This window comes from Onychostoma macrolepis, chromosome 04 (assembly GCF_012432095.1).
Source record: "Onychostoma macrolepis isolate SWU-2019 chromosome 04, ASM1243209v1, whole genome shotgun sequence".
Taxonomy (NCBI): domain Eukaryota; kingdom Metazoa; phylum Chordata; class Actinopteri; order Cypriniformes; family Cyprinidae; genus Onychostoma; species Onychostoma macrolepis.
In genome coordinates this window covers 10,524,106-10,542,440 of record NC_081158.1, presented here as the reverse complement: position 1 = coordinate 10,542,440, position 18,335 = coordinate 10,524,106, and the positions used below count along the sequence as shown (strand labels likewise).

Here is an 18,335-nt window from a genome sequence, read left to right as displayed (position 1 = left end):
CAAATTTTTTGATGTAAGTACATAGTAGTTAAGGCCACCTAATATAAAGTGTAACCTGTTGAACTAACCTGTCTGAGATCTCTGAAAATGTTTCTCCAGTTTGTATCATATTAGAAATCATTTGCGCATATGGCTCAAGACTGGACATTTTTTCCCCAAGAAAAGACCGCCAATTATAGGCTTAGCTTCACTTCCAGGTTAGGTTGTTATGATGAAAATACTGTGCAATTTAGGGCATTCATCATGTTTGGTATTATGAGATTTTGATTACCCCACTAATTGTGATTAAACGAATAGAGACAAATTAACAAACAAGTCATTTTCTCTTTATTGCGTGTGTTCTGAAACAATAAAACGGCGTTTTCCAATTTTTCTGCTTTCAACATTAAATAAAAAAACGAATAAAGCATCGTAATTCGATTTATGTTTTTCAATTCAGAATTAAAATTCGAATGAACGCAACGTACACGGACCCGTGTATCATCTGATCATTCAATTATTCCACTTTCTCTGGCAAACGAAAAATGGGCAAAACAGGTCAATATTTCGTTTTTCGGTTTTTCTGTACGAACTAAAAGATGTCAGCTGATGTCTTTTTTCCGTTTTTCCAGCTCGAAACCAAAAATCCAATAAACAGGAAAACCTAAACGAAATAATACGGCTATTTTACGTTTTCATTTATTTTTCCAGTTTTCGCGGTGTCTTACCGCTTTGCGCATGCGTAATGAATGCTTGCTACTCAACCGCGTGGTTACAGGTAGTCTAAGTTGGACTCGGAGGCAACATATTGCGACGAAATGGATCTGAATTTATCATTATCATTTGTGCTTTTTACTTCGGCTAAAAGAGTCACATTGAGGGAGGAGGACATGATGGTGGAAAATATTTCTAAAATATTCCAGGTATGTCGGCGAAAACACAGACACAATAGCTGACGATTTTGAGATGACATCCTTTATACAAAAAAATGTGTGTGTGTATATATATATATATATATATATATATATATATTCTTGTTTATAATATTCAGATTGTGTTAAAACTGATTTAGAGATGTTTTGATGCGGTCATGTGGTTGCAGTTACTGGTGCTGTTGAACTATATCGTATTGTACTATTATTATTTTGTCTACCCCATTTAAATCAGTTCGGTTCAGCTCAATGACAGAAACACTCTTCTGTGCAATACAGTTCGATAACGCCACAAACTGCATCCTCCAAAACTATCATACACTTCTCTAAAACACAAAAAACTTACTATTATAATTTATTGAAGGACTGCTGTGTTTGTTTTTATTAGTTTTAGCTTAGTGAACCTAAAATCTGGCATCTGATTGTAGTGATTGCCTATATCTATCTAAAGAATAAAGGGTACAATGAATTGCATGATGGTTGTGCATCCTTAAGAAAACCTCTCTTTTTTTTTTTTTAGGTAAGCAGCCAGAGCCTGTATCTCACAGATGATGCAAATGTGGCAGTGTTTCCTAGAGCAGATGGCCACTTTAGCTCATTAGACCTCAGAGACCAGGCCCACTATGAGGTCCATGGGTCTGTTCCCAGCACAAGCGGCAATGCTGCTGCCTCTGGACCACCTCCATCCGCAAGCAGCCAGTTTCGTTTCTCCAGGCCTTGTACCTCTGCGAGTCCCTCACTGCCACCCAGAGCCCAATCTCTGAAATACTTCACAAAGTAAGCTAATTTTCTTTTTAAATTACTGTCCCTGGCAATAACATATTTTTTCTTACATGTACACAATGTTCATCATTGTGCAAAACTCTAAATGAAGCTGTTATGAATCCCAGGACGGTCAGCCTGGGGGAGTTTCAAAGTGGGAAACTCGTCACCAGCAGAATGGTGGTGATAAAATTCACAGAGCAAGAGGCCACTGTACCAGTTATGACTGCAAAAGTGAAAGATGCCCTTGGAACCAATGACCCAGTCATTTTGACAGACCACAATGCAGTTGAAATACTAGACTCTGAAGGAACAAGAGGTGCTTCAGTTGAAAACTTTTATTTACCGTTATTTACTTTTATTTACCATGTAACCAAGTAAAGTTGTCAAACTTTTGTTGATAAATTATTATGCATTCACATGTCGGACTCACGAATTAGCTCTTATTCAATCATTATATATTTTGTGTACTCGTTTAGGGTCCTTTTACTGGAAACAAAACTCACGAAAAATCATGGCTGTACTGGAGGCTGATTTCCAAGCTATGAGACAGAAAAGGCGGAGAATCTCGTAAGTCAGTTTGTCAGTGACTTGTTATGCTTCCTCAGTTTCCCTCCCGACATCAGTGCTGTAAAAGGCAAAGAATGGCCTTAAATGAGCAAAGCTGATCTGATTGAACATATGGAAAAAGTCATGTTTATAAGTGTTTTCGGTAACACTTTACAATAAGGTTCATTAGTTAAACATTAGAGCAATACATTTGTTACTGTATTTACTAATCTTCGCTAACGTTAGTTAATAAAAATACAGATGTTCATTGTTAGTTCATGTTAGTTCACAGTGCATTAACTAATGTTAACAAGATTTTAATAATGTATTAGTAAATGTTGAAATTAACATTAACAAAGATGAATAAACGCTGTATAAGTGCAGTTTATTATTAGTTAATGTTAACTAATGTAGTTAACTAATGAACCTTATTGTAAAGTGTTACCGTGTTTTCTTTGCTATTACTATACCAAATGCAGTCCTAGTTACCTATGTATGCTTAAAAATATAATATTTATATAAAAAAAAAGAATATATAAATTCAATATTTCTGTTTCATAGACGCAGAGATGATGAAGGGGGACTGGACAGTGTATTGGAGAAAGTCGAGGATGTTGTCCTGGCTGCTCAGGGTTTATCTGAGGTGACCACTGCCATCCAGGAACTGTCTGACCTGGTCCATCAAAACAGGAAGACAACATTGGTACCGACTGAAGAACAGTCCAGGAATGTGAAGGATTTCTTCACTTGTCTAGTTTGCAGAGGTCAGTCTCGTCTTTGTATGGAATTTAAAAATTCAGCCTTCAGACACACAGCACTATATAAAACATTATTAACATATAACATTGACATTTATGTTTATGCTTGGAGAATCTGGAAACACAGAAAAAAAATCACTCCCACAGAGCTGGCTGTTGTCTTGTATTGCAGTTTTAAACCTGAAATATATATTTTCTCCACTGTCAGGATTCATGGAAGATCCGGTATTCGCAGCATGTTGTGAAAGCTTAGTTGGATGCAGATCCTGCACTACTTTGTGACTTCAGAATTCTTCACTGTGTTTGAAGTGTCGAACAGATGATTTTTCCACCAACATTCACAGGGTTACTGGCTTTACTGAACTAGTGAATGTTGTTAGAGGATTGGCACACGAGTAAACGCTGCATGTGTTCTTGTCACTTAATCCATCTTTACACATGCTATGTTTGCTATGTTTTATGTTGCATATTAGTGTCAACTCAGGAATTTTATAAGCATTAGAAAATAAGGCTAGATGTTTTATATTGCTTTGTTCTTATCTCACAGAAATTTCATAAGAGTAAAAATGTGGCAGTATGTTGTGTTATTGCTGCTTTGTTCTGAAATCACAGGGATATTATAATAGAGATAACATTTGGTGATGATTGTTTTACATTGCTTTGTTGTTCTGAGCTCACTCCACACTGATGTTAAGATTGTGTTATTGTTATCTTATGTTAAGATTTTCAAAGGTGGACGTAACTTGTTTACAACATTTTGTCTGTTTCATCTTTAAGCTCTCACTGTTCTTAAATATATTTTCCCCCAAAAAAATCCTGTTTATACTGTGTAATTAATGCAATGACAATATCAAAGTGGATTTTTTTTTTTTAATGAATTGTTTTCATAGTAACAAGATACATTTAATACTTATACTTATTCCCTGTTACAGAGTATGGAGTAGTGACTGCATAACATTGGAGTCCATATTTACAGTATGTATATTTAAACAGAACATAAGTGCTAAAATTTGCATTCCATCATAGCGAGGCTATCCCTCAATTTATGACAAGGTTCCACATGACCCAGGGCATATGAAATTAGGAAAATCTCTTTGTTACATTAATCAGGTAGATCAAAGCCTCTTTGAATGGGACATAGTTATAATTGGCAACACTGTCAAAAAGAACTGCAAGGTCAGGGTAATTATGTGAAAAGTGCTGTTCTGCTCTCGGACAGAAAGGGGTCACTTCCAAAAGAAGATATTCTGGTGAGAGATGATCCCATGTCACTGTCATACATGTCAGCTGCTACCGTGGCATCTGGTAGAAGATCTGCTGTAATTTGTCTTGGTGTTCCTGTCCCAGCCAGCTGATTTGGTATCCCTCTCCCTGTATCAATACAAACAAGTCTTTATGTTTAATGGTAGCTTCCAGAACCTATATAGTATATGTTTGTAGAATAGCCTGAGAGCATTATTAACAAATCCATCTGGGTCCATCTCACTATGAACATCCGATTCTGTGAGCATCTCTGACTCAAGCTGGGAGCATAGAATAACATACCTGGGATCCTGTGAGCATTCCATGAATGCACAAATCTATTCATTCCAATCTGGCACACCTGGACAGTCAGATTGGATGTGCAGAACCTGGTCAGGCTGTCCTCCATGTCAATTGCTTCCTGATCTTGTAGCTGTACCAGGGCCTGGGTAATTTATCCGGTTGTTGATTTCTGGCCACATCCTTTCCACAGTGTGATTCTGTAGTAATAATAATAAAAGGTTGGAACAGGGAAACTTACACATTTGGAAACTAGAGAAACAAACAATTAAAGAGAGTAATGGTCTGTGTGTGATGGAAGAAATACTCAGACCCATTCAGTAAAAGCACCAACATCGTGATGTTGAAATACACCATCATAATTCATAAAACTGTACAGTAAGTATTTTCTGATAAATGTACTGGAAATTCTAAAATGTCACGTTGGCCAGTTTTCAAGAGCAGTTACATTTTCTGTTAGTTTGTCATTACTCATACTGTGGTGGAGTATCAAGTAGCAGAACATATAAGTACAGGAACCTCAAACTTTTACTTAAAAGCAATAATTTGCCTAATATATTACTTTTCATGACTGGTGTATGCATAAATTGATGGCTTGTAGACTAATAACCTTACCCTTGTTGACTGAGTTTGTAGGTACGGCGCTCTCTGCTGGTTGTGTCTATATTCTGACAGCCTCGCTTGCATGTACAGACAGAGGTAAAACTCTTTGCCATGGTCCACACGAAGCTGATCCCACATTCCATAATGTGTTACTGCAGGTCTACATAAACATATGTGATATAATTTTTTCTATGACAATTAAAATATTTTATTTTAAACTTAATATGCAATACTGACCTGTACACAGCATCATAGATGACCAGATTGTTTTTTGTAGACATAATTGCATTTGCAACAATTTTCTTGCTGTATCCATCCACAGCGAGCCTGTCCTCCAACAAAAAACGACCCTATAGGTCGTTTGTGCAAGCCCTTATTACGACCTATATTTACGTTTTAAAGTTAAGCGCCCTCTAGCACGCGTAAAAATAATGACAGTCTCGTGTTGCGTCTGTTGTCATGAAATGACGTATGACTGTCATTACCAATCAAAATGCGTGTTTATTTAAATGCAATATGTGGACTTTTTACACCGATCTCACAGTATTCGTACATATTTTACTAGGTGGCTAATTAGTACGAATGACCACACCTAACCCTACCCCTAAACCTACCCCTTACAGGAATCAGGCAAAATCATGACTTTTAGTGCACATTTTATGAGCGCGTGCGTTCTCTGGAATTGAACCCATGATCGCGTAATTACATATCGTTCTATAACACAATGCTCTACCAACCGAGCTACACGAAACCCGAACTATGACGCAGATAAAAGAATACAAAACATTAATATGAAAATGTCCTGTTGCCGATAGGGGCGCAATTGTAGCATACGCTCTGATGGGTCGTATTTCAGGGATTTGGACAAACGACCTATACGGGCGTATTGGTTGGAGGACAGGTTGATTCTGCATTATATGGGTTTGGGTTAAAGTTACGGGTACCCTATACAAGGTAAGCAAGAAAATGTATGAATAACTTTGGTCCACATAGGAACATGTGCGGGCATACAAATTGTTACACTTATAAACTCCTGTAAAAGCATGAAACTTAACTACTTTACGCCGTTCTTCATGGTAAGGAGCATGGGCTGCTCTCAGAACACGTCCGATTCGGCATTGCCCTGCACGGACCCCAACTGATGACAGGAAGCCTGTCATCATTTTACGGCCATAAGCTGATCCAGTCTGTTAACGCACATGCACACACACACACACACACACACACACACACACACACACACACACACACACACACAAACAAACAAACAAACAAACAAACAAACAAACAAACAAGCTACAGCAAATAGTATAGCAGTTTTTTTTCTATTACTTATTCATTATTCATACCTGATGTATTGCTCGAGAGACTGCAATTTCAAGGTCTGAATCAGAGGAGTGTCCTTTTCTCCGCAGATTATGATTGGCAAATTGTCTCCGGATACTGATCTCAGAGTTTCCCCGCTGGACACCCATTTCTCGCAGCCTTTCAGACATCTCTCGATATGTCACTCCATTCATAAACATATAAATTGCTGGCATGTATGACTCGAGTGAGGCCATTGTGGGTCTTTTGGTAGCGTACCAGAGATGATGACAGGCTTATTGCGCGGCTATTCATTACGCATGCGCAAAAGGCACCGCGAAAACTGGAAAAATAAATGAAAACGTAAAATAGCCGTATTATTTCGTTTAGGTTTTCCTGTTTATTGGATTTTTGGTTTCGAGCTGGAAAAACAGAAAAAAGACATCAGCTGACATCTTTTGGTTCGTACAGAAAAACCGAAAAACGAAATATTGACCTGTTTTGCTCATTTTTCGTTTGCCAGAGAAAGTGGAATAATTGAATGATCAGATGATACACCGACCGTCCGTGTATCATCTGATCATTCTTTTTTTTTATTTAATATTGATAGTAGAAAAATGAGGAAACAGCGCCTATTTTCATTTTTTCGTTTGTTCAGAGAAGCGCAAAAACAAGATTTTGGCTCGATTCTCATTTTTTGGTTCACGGGGTAAAAAACGGATAAACGACTTCAAAATTCGTTGTCCCCTTTGTGGGCAGTCATGAGACGCCCCTTTCTGCCGATTGGTCAACCAAATCTGAACCCGTGACGTCATCAGTCTTTCCTCTGTTCCGTTCAAGAAAATAATAGTCCTCTGCTGCTGTATCAGCATACCGATTCTTAAACTGTACGGGGCAGGTCCTAGATCGGGCTTTCTTCTGTGCAAACTAAGCGTTTTACAGAAATATTTATTTCAGAAATTTTAATCAGCACCAAGCCTGTTTTATTTAGCTGTGCAGAGTTAAATCACAGATAAAAATGTTTTGCTGTATTGGAAAAGATTATATAATCACACCTTCATTCCATACAGAACCCCAATATAGAACAACAGATTTATTATATTTAGATTTAGGCTATAGCTCTATGTACTCTTGGTTGGCTTGAAAAGGGTGTTTAGTTATGCTAGTTCTTCATTTACTGAATAAGGACAGGAGTTTGTTATCCTTCAGTGACTTGTGTTCTAAATGAACGTAACCAATTTAAGTGTGTTATAAATGCCACTCCAAAAAGTTTTATAAATCTATACAAAACTTTTGTTTACATGCCAAATGGATCATGTGAACTCTCATCACTTCTCTTTAATGGTAACGATCTCAAAGCTTCCCAACAAACATATTCGTTCTTGTTTGTTTATAGACTGGGCTTTCTTCTGTGTAGATATAAATCATATTCTTTGCATCAGCTGGGCATGGCAGGGTATGATATGACGGCTGTTATAGCCCAGTAATGTTTGGTTAATTAAGTAAATTTACTTAATTAATTTCAAAATAAATATTTTAAACACTAATACGAAAAGGAAAGAATACAATTGGGTATAATAGGCCTATAACGTTCACGCAAGAAACTGTCATTATGACTGAGAACAGAGATATTAAAATACACACTCTCCTGAGTTTTATAATGTAGTCTTGTATTTTATTAAAATTGATTATAATTGGTATCCAGGGCTGGACTGGTAATCGGGCATACAGGGCATTTTCCCGGTGGGCCGACGCACTGAAGGAGCCGACAGAATTATTATTTTTTTTTGCCAAGGACCATCAAGAGCAGCCAGTGGCCCATTGGTTTGTCTCCTGTATTGACAGCGTAAACCACCCAATCACAATGCTATAGATGGAGCCATGAAGTGTTTTGCTCCGCCTATAAAGAACGCTTCACCCCAACTTCTTCTTCGTCGGCTTTTCCCACGTTTTCACAGCAGCTTCATCAAGAACAGGCTTGCTCTGCGGTGAGTGATGTGGCGTAAAGAGCCAGGAGGAGGAGAGGAGAGCAGTTGAATCCAAGTACACCCGGCTGCAGCCTGCAGAAGCCGAATATTCACCAGAAGAGGCGGACAGCAGCTCGTAAGTGTTGCGATACTTAGTCATAGATCTGTTGTTTAAATTATTTACCTGCTGTTGGGAAGGAATACTTTCGTTTCCTTCTATTTCTATTCTGCATTTTCGTTGAGGTTTCGTTGTTTGATTGCACTTTCTGTTAATTATAATAATTTGCACCTCGGCTAAGAAGGAACCTGGATCATTTTCAGTGCTCCTTGCTAGCGAAGTGTTAGTTTCGTCTTGAGTTATTTGCACAAGGCTATTGGCTGGGCCAATCAGAAGCCGACCACAGCGACTGTAAAAGTATTTAAACTGCCTGTTCGCTATTACAAGTCGGGAGAAGCGAATATTCACCAGAAGAGGCGGACAGCAGCTCGTAAGTGTTGCGATACTTAGTCATAGATCTGTTGTTTAAATTATTTACCTGCTGTTGGGAAGGAATACTTTCGTTTCCTTCTATTTCTATTCTGCATTTTCGTTGAGGTTTCGTTGTTTGATTGCACTTTCTGTTAATTATAATAATTTGCACCTCGGCTAAGAAGGAACCTGGATCATTTTCAGTGCTCCTTGCTAGCGAAGTGTTAGTTTCGTCTTGAGTTATTTGCACAAGGCTATTGGCTGGGCCAATCAGAAGCCGACCACAGCGACTGTAAAAGTATTTAAACTGCCTGTTCGCTATTACAAGTCGGGAGAAGCGAATATTCACCAGAAGAGGCGGACAGCAGCTCGTAAGTGTTGCGATACTTAGTCATAGATCTGTTGTTTAAATTATTTACCTGCTGTTGGGAAGGAATACTTTCGTTTCCTTCTATTTCTATTCTGCATTTTCGTTGAGGTTTCGTTGTTTGATTGCACTTTCTGTTAATTATAATAATTTGCACCTCGGCTAAGAAGGAACCTGGATCATTTTCAGTGCTCCTTGCTAGCGAAGTGTTAGTTTCGTCTTGAGTTATTTGCACAAGGCTATTGGCTGGGCCAATCAGAAGCCGCCACAGCTGTTTTCACGGTAGTGTGTTAGGCTGTATTTATCAGAGGTCCGAGCGCTGACGCGGAAGCATCAGCGAAGCGTTCAGCCTCCTCGTGTGAAGACAGACGAGGGTAAAGACCATCGACTTTTCCTCGCGACTTTAACCGAGCAACGACTCCGGCGACACACTTAAGTATCTTTTCTTTTTTCCCCCTTCCCTTACACACTCTCCGTTTCCATCCTCTTTCCTGCCACCTCTATCATGTGTTTCCAAACTATTCCGGTTCTCTCTCAACCACGCTCTAACGTCCCACGCAGACGGCAACGTAATCCTGCTAACCTGCGCCTTATCTCTACCTCCTTCACTACACCTCTTTCCTTCTCTGTGGGTCTCTGGAATTGTCAGTCAGCTGTCAACAAAGCTGACTTCATTTCTCTTTTCTTTAAAATCACGCTCAGCATCTTGGGCTTGACTGAGACCTGGATTCGTCCAGAAGACTCAGCAACCCCAGCTGCTCTCTCTACTAATCTCTCTTTCTCTCACACCCCCCGGCAAGTTGGCCGGGGTGGAGGCACTGGTCTGCTCATTTCTAACAATTGGAAATACTCAACCCGCTCTTCCCTATGCAATTACAACTCATTTGAATCTCATGCCATTACTGTATCAGCTCCGATAAAACTCCAGATCGTGGTCATTTACCGTCCCCCTAGCCAAATTCTAGCCACCTTCCTAGAGGAGCTGGACGGGCTGCTGTCCTCTTTCGTGGAGGATGGCACTCCACTCCTAGTCTTTGGTGATTTCAACATTCACCTAGACAAGCCTTATGCTACAGACTTCCATGCACTCCTAGCTTCGCTTGATCTCAAACGCCTTACCACTACTAGCACGCACAAATCAGGCAACCAACTTGACTTAATTTACACACGCAATTGTACTGCAGATAACATTCTGGTACAACCGCTACATACTGGACCATTTCTTCATTACATTTACATTACACTTTGCTTCTCCTGTGCCACCAACCCCTACCAGTTACTTTTAGACGAAACCTGCGCTCCTTTCTCCTTCCCATCTTTCCTCTGTGGTATCCTCCTCTCTTCCTTCACCCACCCATTTCTCATCTCTGGATGTAAACGCAGCTACTGAGACTTTATGCTCTACCTTAACCTCTTGTCTAGACGACATTTGTCCTCTCTCCTCTAGGCCCGCACGGGCTGCTCCTTCCAACCCCTGGTTATCCGAGGTTCTTCGTGAACATCGGACTACACTCAGAGCGGCAGAGAGAAAATGGCGCAAATCAAACGATCTGTCGGACCTCAGTAGGTACCAGTCTATGCTCACATCCTTCTCTGCTAAAGTCCACACTGCCAAATCCTCACATTTCCGCAACAAGATCGACAGCGCTCCAGACATGCGTAATCTCTTCAGAACATTTAATTCCTCCTCTGTCCCCTCCACCTCCTCCCTCCACCTCTATTACAGCTGATGACTTTGCCACTTTCTTTACAGACAAAACTAGATCAATCAGTGGTCAGTTTTCACCTCCACGCACACAGGACCCTCACCCTACCACATCCACTGCTAAAACTCCCATCTTTTCTTTCTGTCCACTCACTGAAGCTGAAGTATCCAAGCTTCTCCTCTCCAACCATCCTACAACATGTCCTCTTGACCCAATCCCCTCACACCTTCTCCAAGCAATCTCACCCACACTCTTACCTGCACTCACACACATCATCAACACATCCCTACTCACAGGTAACTTCCCCATTGCGTTCAAGCAGGCTCGGGTAACCCCACTGCTCAAAAAACCTACATTAAACACTTCTCTTATAGAAAACTACAGACCTGTCTCTCTCCTTCCGTTCATAGCGAAAACACTTGAACGAGTTGTCTTCAACCAAGTCTCACTGTTTCTTTCACAGAACGACAAACTGGATGCTAAACAGTCAGGTTTCAGGAGGGGCCATTCAACTGAGACTGCGCTTCTCTCGGTCACTGAAGCCCTGCAATTGCAAAAGCCCATTCCAAATCATCAGTCCTCATTCTGCTGGACCTATCTGCCGCTTTTGACACTGTCAATCATCAGATACTCCTGTCCACCCTCTCATCACTGGGCATCTCTGGCATTCCACTTCGCTGGTTTGAATCCTATCTCACTGGTAGGTCTTTCAGGGTGGCCTGGGAGGTGAGGTATCCAAAGCACATACACTGGTCACTGGGGTTCCTCAGGGATCAGTTCTTGGACCCTCCTCTTCTCCACATACACTACATCACTGGGTCCCATCATACAGGCACATGGATTCTCATACCATTGCTACGCTGATGACACACAGCTCTACCTCTCTTTTCAACCAGATGATCCAACGGTAACTGCAAGGATCTCAGGTTGCCTGGCGGACATCTCGGCATGGATGAAAGAACATCACCTGCAGCTCAACCTGGCAAAGACTGAGCTTCTTGTCCTCCCTGCCACTCCGACTCTACAGCATGACTTCACGATCCAGTTAGGTTCATCAACAATAACCCCATCAACTTCGGTCAGAAATCTTGGTGTAATCTTTGATGATCAGCTGACCTTCAAAGACCACATTACAAAACTGCTCGATCTTGCAGGTTTGCACTATATAACATCAGAAAGATCAGGCCCTTTCTGACAGAGCATGCTGCACAACTTCTTGTCCAGGCCCTTGTCATTTCTAGGCTGGACTATTGCAATGCTCTTCTGGCTGGACTTCCGTCTAATACAGTCAAACCTCTACAAATGATTCAGAATGCAGCGGCACGACTGGTCTTCAACGAGCCCAAAAGAGCCCATGTTACACCTCTCTTTATCTCCCTGCACTGGCTACCAATCACGGCTCGCATCAAGTTCAAGACACTGATGCTTGCATATAGAACAACCACTGGCTCAGCACCCGTTTACTTGCACTCTCTATTAACAAACTACATCCCTCCAGAAATCTGAGATCTGCTAGTGAGCGGCGCCTCGTGATACCATCACAGAGGCGCAAAATCACTCTCTAGATCATTCTCATTCACCATTCCTGGCTGGTGGAACGATCTTCCCACCTCTATCCGGAATGCTGGATCCCTGTCAATCTTCAAGCAACAACTGAAAACTCATCTCTTTCGACAGCACTTGACTTCATCCTAAACTTAAAAAAAAAAAAAAAAAAAAAAATTATCTTTACTTATTCCTTCCTTTGGTAGTTTGTATTTATTTGAACAATGTCTGAGACTTGGTGTTGCAAGCACTTCATATGTCTGATTGCCTCTTCAAGATTAATCGCTCGATGTATTCCCCAATTGTAAGTCGCTTTGGATAAAAGCGTCTGCTAAATGACTAAATGTAAATGTAAATGTGCAGATCGAGGCGGGGCTGCACGTGTAGCCCCGCCCTCAAAACTTATCATTGGTTAGTGGCAAAGTAATGACGTCGACGCAACGATAATGACGTCGACGCCGCGGTAAACAGGAAATGCGGTTGAAACAATAGACCTACATGGTATTAATACTTAATTATATAAAACAAAACTGTGAACCTGTTAATTACTTATACCTGGTAAAAAATATATTGTATTAAACAAAACACTGTAAATTTGTTAATTTTTGGAAAATGTTAATTATGTACATTTCCAACCAAGAATCCAATTACTGCTTTTGACTTGTCACATTGCAATCGCAATGTCTACAAATTTAGTTTATTTACAACTTAAGTTTTAAGTTATTTCTATTCATGTGTGTTGGTCATTTACAATTTATAAGTTATTTATGGTCGTTTTTTTATTTTAATTTCAGTATATGCTTTACTGTTACATGTATTATTAACATTTAAATAAAAGTTAAATATTCTCAGCAAATGCCTTGTCTTAAGATGTTATTAAAATTAATGGTAACACTTTACAATAAGGTTCATTATACATTACTGTATTAACTAACATGAACTAACCATTAGCAATACATTTGTTGTTGTATTTACTAATCTTCGTTTACGTTAGTTATTGAAAATACAGTTGTTTATTGTTTGTTCATGTTAGTTAACACAGCATTAACTAATGTTAGCAAGATTAATTATGTATTAGTAAATGTTGAGATTAACATTAACAAAGATTAAAAAATGCTGTATAAGTGCAGTTCATTATTAGTTCATGTTAGCTATCATTGGCTCACTCAAAACTTCCTTGCATATTCTGCATTCAACTTCCTCAGGCACAAGATGTTTTGGGAACGTATTGAAAGCCTTTCCATGTTTTGACTTTTGCAGAATGGTCTGTGGAATTTCAACTGGAATTTTCTTATTTTCCAGCATGTATTGCATCATCCTTTTAACAGTAGGAGAGTTGGGGGGATATGAAACATCTTGGCAGCTGGCATCATTACATGTATGTACAGAGTTGAAAACCTCCTCTGAACTCTTGACTCTCTTGAAGAGTTGTGGCATTATCTGAAAAAGATGCCACTTTGCTGTAGCTTTATGAATGCATGATTGGCGAGGCCGGGCACAAGGACAATGCCAGTTATTTTTTTTATTATTATAAGCCACCATGACTCTTCCCATCCTGCTGTAATAGGACATTGTTGGTTCAAACACAGAAATGAAATGGTTTGTTGATGGACCTCCAACATTGACATGAAAAGACAAAGGTGTCTCTGCAGTGTTTGCCTCTTGCTGCAACTTTAACAGCTGGGCTTTTCTTGCCTCACCAAACCACTTCTGCTGCACCAGCTGAGAGAGACTGTTCTCTGTCAGTGCAACATTGGGGTTGTCAACTAGTTTACAAAAAGACAGCGATTTGACATGGCAACACTCAAAGGGCAGTATCCCAGTGTTATGGGCAAACTCTGCATTTAAAATACACTGGTCAAGTTCACATGCTGAGCGATAGTTTGGGCCCCAAGTATTTTTTATTACGTGAATGGGTGTTGCTTGACCAAGAAAAGCCTTTTCAACAGCAAAAATGCCAATTTTTTCATCAATGCACTGAGATTGAAAGTGCCTCTCAGGAGTAATTGTATATTCTTTCTCAGTGTGATGCCTTCTAATGTGAGTTCGTAGATTTTTGGCCAGTAAGGTCAAATCACATTGGCTGCAAGTGACAGTCCTCTTTTTAGGAGCTGAGCATTTTGGGAGGATGGCAGGTGACTGAGGCGGCATCTGCTGAACTGAGGAGGAAGATGGAAGCGGCATCTGCTGGACCGAGGAGGAAGACTGAGGCGGCAAGGAGGAAGACTGAGGCGGCGTCTGTGTTACAACCCTTTGGTTTGTATTCTCTCGTTTCTTTCTCTCTTTTGTTTTGGAAGTGTTTGTGTCCAGGTACGGTGCTGATTGGCTCCTACAGGCTAATTATTGGCCCATCTTGATTGGTGCATTCGATTCCAGGACACCTTAAAAGCCCTGATGTCACTTCCTTTGGGAGGGCATTGTGTTGTTGTGAGGAGAGAATTGTTGGTTTTGGTGGCTGTGTGCACGCGCGTGTTTATATGCATTTTGATTGTTAAGAGTGATCATTGTTTGTCTTCTGAAAAGAGTTACAGATTGTAAGTAGGAAACTGTTTGGTATTTTGACCCGATTGACTGTTACTGACACTGATTTGGATTCCCTTTAACACTGTTTGCTTGAGCTTGTAAATAGTTTGCACATGATTGTAAATCTTGAGGGTTTGGGAAAGTAAGGAGTTTGACGCCATTATTATTTATTGTAAACCTTTTGATCTCTGTTTCTGGCTAGGAAGTTAGGTTAAAATATTGTACTTTTATTTTCCTTTCTTTTTGTTAGGGTTTAGGTAAGAGGTTTTAAAGTAAGAGTTTTGTTTGTTATTTTGGCCAGGTCAACTCGAAGAAAATTCCCTATTTATTTGCTTGACCACTGTTTTTTTTTGTTTGGTTTCATTAAAACCCTCAAAAGATTCCCCGCTTCCACTCTCTCTTTTCATGTTGCGTCCTTTACCCCTAGACGGGGCGTAACAGTCTGCTGGACCGAGGAGGAAGACTGAGGCGGCATCTGCTGAACCGAGGAGGAGGACTGAGGCAGCGTCTGCTGAACAGAGGAGGAAGACTGAGGCGGCATCTGCTGAACCGAAGAGGAGGACTGAGGCGGCGTCTGCTGAACAGAGGAGGAAGACTGAAGCGGCATCTGCTGGACCGAGGAGGAAGACTGATGCGGCGTCTGCTGGACCGAGGAGGAAGACTGAGGCCGCTAGGAGGAAGACTGATGCGGCATCTGCTGGACCGAGGAGGAAGACTGAGGCTGGGTTGGTGGTGAAGCATGGGTGGCGATGTGCTACAGTAAATTTGCCCGAGTTATTACAGTCGCTGAACAATAGCAGCAGTGAAAGTGGGACTTTGCCCAACATTTTAAACTACATTTTAGAATGGTGAAATCTGAAAGGGCAAAAAAAGAAAATAAGTTTGTTGAAAATTGCCTAAATTTAACCTTCACTTGTTTGCATTTTGCTCTGGACAGTGGACAGTCGCAAGACAGAATTTTCATCAGCACCATCCATGTGCAAACTGAGCCTTACTACAAATTCGCAAGCAATTCAATCAGAAGCATGCACAGTGCATTGCTGGCTGGTTCGGCACCATATTAAACTTTTAACTAAAGCGACATAAGCAAAAGACTGTTAAACTCACCATGATGTTGCACTGCCCACTGAAAGTGATTTTTGATGTGATAATACATCAGTTGTGGCATACTGGTGTAACTGCAGAATGGGCACTCACTAGTGCAGTTTTTTAAATACTGCTCACATTCCCCCTTGCTTAACACAGTTTTGTGCATTTTTGCAAGGGGAAATGGCTCTTAAAAGAGCCGTTGGGTTATAAAGTGAAGAACAACAAAAAAAGAGGAGAGAGATGGAGAGATGGTGGGGATGACAATGAGAAGGATCTACAAAAAGAAGGAAATACATAGAATCAGTATTAGCAAAAAAAAGTTTTTTTTTTTACTTGTGCAGGGGTGTCCAAAGTCGGTCCTGGAGGGCCACTGTCCTGCAGAATTGAGCTCTAACTTGCCTCAACACACCTGCCTAGAAGTTTCTAGTAAGCCTAATAAGATCTTGATTGGCTGGTTCAGGTGTGTTTATTGGGGATGGAGCTGAACTCTGCAGGACAGTGGTCCTCCAGGAGCAGGATTGGGCACCTGCTCTAGTTCATATACTCTATAGCAGCATAATAGTATGTAATATAAAAAAAACAAGCTCTACATTCAATGACTGTTAAACTTAATCATACTTTTGGTTGAATTATTATTATTAAATGTAGTTTACGGTTCATTTTAATAGATGTATAATTAATAATAATAATATCTAAATATTTTACATATCATTTTATTCACAGAAAAACAATATAAATTTGTATAGCTACTGTTAATATGAACTTGTCCTATATTATTTCTGCTGGTTCAGTTTTGCCACTGTATTTCTTTTTAAGGGGCTTATTTTGGGAACACTATATCCTAATCATAATCCCACCAAAACGTTTCTAATGCTGCCTTCTAAAGTACTCTCAGAATTATCATAAATACGAGTTTCCTAGGTAAACATTGCACTCGAACGCCCTCCCATTTCGATGAGCTCGTAATCACAACTTCAATAATGAGAATTATCAAATTTCCGATAGAACGTGAAGGCGGCATTAGGCCTACAATGCTTTTGGGAAACGCAGACCTGGTTATTTTAAAAGCAGACTTACACCTTGCGTGACATGGTTGAGTGAGTAAAGTTAGGCGATTTTTTTTAATTTATTTTTAATAAAAGATACAGCCCCGATACAGCCCCGCCTCGATCCATGTCATTACTTTGCCACTAACCAATGAGAAGTTTTGTGGGCGGGGCGACACGTGCAGCCCCGCCCCAGATGCAGCCCCGCCTCGATCTGCAGGCTGCAGCTGGGTGCTTCTCGCTGAATCTGTAAAGTGCTTGATAGGGACTCACACAGGAGGCAGGCATCTATCCTGTGTGCGCACGACATTAGTACAGAATACGCAAACACTTTTTAATAAAACGTAAATTCGTCCCCTGCGATGATTTTTTTTTTTTTTTTTTTTTTTGACCAAGTCATGTCAAGTGTGTTCATAGAGGTTTGCATGGGCCAATACGAATAAATCTAGATTTAAATTCGAAAAGACACAATATTGTCAGACCTGACGTTTTTTTATTATCCAAAACAATTAGATACAATGATACATATCTACACTACCAGTCAAAAGTTATTGAACAGTAAGATTTTTAATGTTTTTTTAAAGAATTCTCTCCCCATCCTGCATTTATTTGATCCAAAATACACCAAAAGCAGTAATATTGTGAAATATTTTTACTATTTAAAATAACTGCTTTCTATTAGAATATATTTTAAAACGTAATTTATTCCTGTGAGCAAAAGCCCTATTCAGACAGGACTAGTTTTCCAAATGACGTTTGAGTTACAATTCTTATCAGCCGACGTCTGTGATTTCATGTACGGATTCGGACGGGACTAACATCTCTGTGTTTATTACCGAGGTAGGAGTGTCTGTTTTTTACATGTGGCCATTGCAGAAGATCACGTGTTCAGGGTGCGTTGATTGCGCTTGGTCATATGACTGATCAATGGCAAGATGGTGGCAAAAAAGAAAGGGACGCGACACTGGAGTCGAGAGGAAACATTAGCTTTATTTAAGGATGAACCGATACCACTTTTTTACAAACCGATACAAGTACGAGTATTTTCGTTTGTTTACTTGCTGATACCGAGTACTGATACCGATATCTGATACTACTTAGATTTGGTTTAAATGAAAGTGCAATTAATTTAGAGGGAGGTTTTATTTGTTGCCTTTAGTAAGGATAAATACAAAAATCTTTAAAAGAAGGCT

At 40.0% G+C, this 18,335-nt stretch overlaps 1 protein-coding gene and 1 long non-coding RNA gene across 4 annotated transcripts in view; one reads left to right on the top strand and one right to left on the bottom strand.

The window, feature by feature from the left end:
• Positions 1-18,335, top strand: part of LOC131538716 (zinc finger protein 658B-like) — a 72,612-nt gene that overhangs the window by 15,411 nt on the left and 38,866 nt on the right. For all 3 annotated transcript variants that reach the window (XR_009270649.1, XR_009270647.1, XM_058772778.1), the window contains exon 6: positions 15,435-15,766. The gene's annotated coding sequence lies outside the window, so the exon portion shown is untranslated. The remainder of the gene's footprint in view (positions 1-15,434; positions 15,767-18,335) is intronic.
• Positions 4,120-5,358, bottom strand: LOC131538854 (uncharacterized). Its single transcript, XR_009270715.1, has 3 exons — positions 5,138-5,358; positions 4,526-4,722; positions 4,120-4,351 (listed from the first exon to the last, which is right to left on the bottom strand). It is a non-coding gene; the product is annotated as an uncharacterized LOC131538854 (long non-coding RNA).